We start from the raw sequence: 1,218 nt of genomic DNA on the forward strand, positions 1-1,218 counted from the left end.
CCTGGAAGGGGAAGAATATTACAATTATCCCTTTTTAATCTTTCTTGTTATCCATTGTGTCTGGCAGGTGGAGGTGAAAATAGATTGAGATTTACAGTACATCCATTTAAAGATCTAATGCTGTACTCATCTAGAACTTGGCTCATGATTTTTAACAGATTTTGTACTGTATTAGCAAAGTGTAATTATATAGGAAAAGAGTGGCTAAAAAGAAGTAGCCATTAAAAAGACATTTACCAGCAGTAGTCATACTACAGTAGTGGAGATCCTTCCTTCTTTTAAATACCACTTAATTACTACTCTTCCAAATACATAGTTGTTTTGCTTTCTTTGTTAAGAGGCACCCACTACAGCAGAGGGGAAACTCGGCACAGCAGCATCAAGCTGTGCAACAAAAAGCATTAACCTTGGAGGACCACCTTTTGGAAACAATTGCGTTTTTCTAAACTGAGGGAATACCTTTAAATTAAGGTTCAAGATTTCATGCAGAAGCCCTTGTGCCTTTTCCTTTCTTGCTGCCACGGCAAGAGTCAGACAGAATTCCAAAATTTGAATTTTGCTGCATAATCTCAACCTTTATTGACTAAACACTTAACTTACCTGAAAACTCCCACCACTAAGTAAAAATGGTACTTCTTGCTCGTGACGTGAAAAGCGACAGTAAAAGCCTTTGTGTGAAGGTCAGGTTACATGAAAATCAGGGGGGGTTGCTTTGGGGCTTTAGGTTTTTTGGGGAGTTTTGCGGGGGGTTGGTTTTTTGGTTTTTAAGGGTCACGGTTTTTGATTGCAACCATGTTACTGCTTTTTGTCAGCTGTATGACTTTTGAATTGTAAAGTTATTTTTATGTGAATAATGGGTATACATTTTATTCATTAAATGTATTTGAAAACCACAAGGGTTTTTTCCTTCTAATTAAGAGTTCACATTTGAACAGTGAGCCAGTTTGTACAGAAATGGCCTCCTCGCGTCACATGTTAGCACTACTGCTCATGAGAACAAACTGCCATCAGCCTAGTTTGAACTAGTGTTGCAAGCACCACCTTTGCAAAAGGTGACTGAAGTCCCGGGGCCATACCTGCTGCACTCCTCTGACATCTGTCCTGCGGGCATATCCTAAAGAACAATTCTGAAAAAGTATCTGAGGGCTGAGATAAACGTGATCTTTAAAGCGTATGGCTTAGCAGCCTCCAGAGGGCATTTAAGAACTTCAAACCCCT

Source organism: Charadrius vociferus, unplaced genomic scaffold, assembly GCF_000708025.1.
Source record: "Charadrius vociferus isolate BGI_N301 unplaced genomic scaffold, ASM70802v2 scaffold59, whole genome shotgun sequence".
Lineage (NCBI taxonomy): Eukaryota > Metazoa > Chordata > Aves > Charadriiformes > Charadriidae > Charadrius > Charadrius vociferus.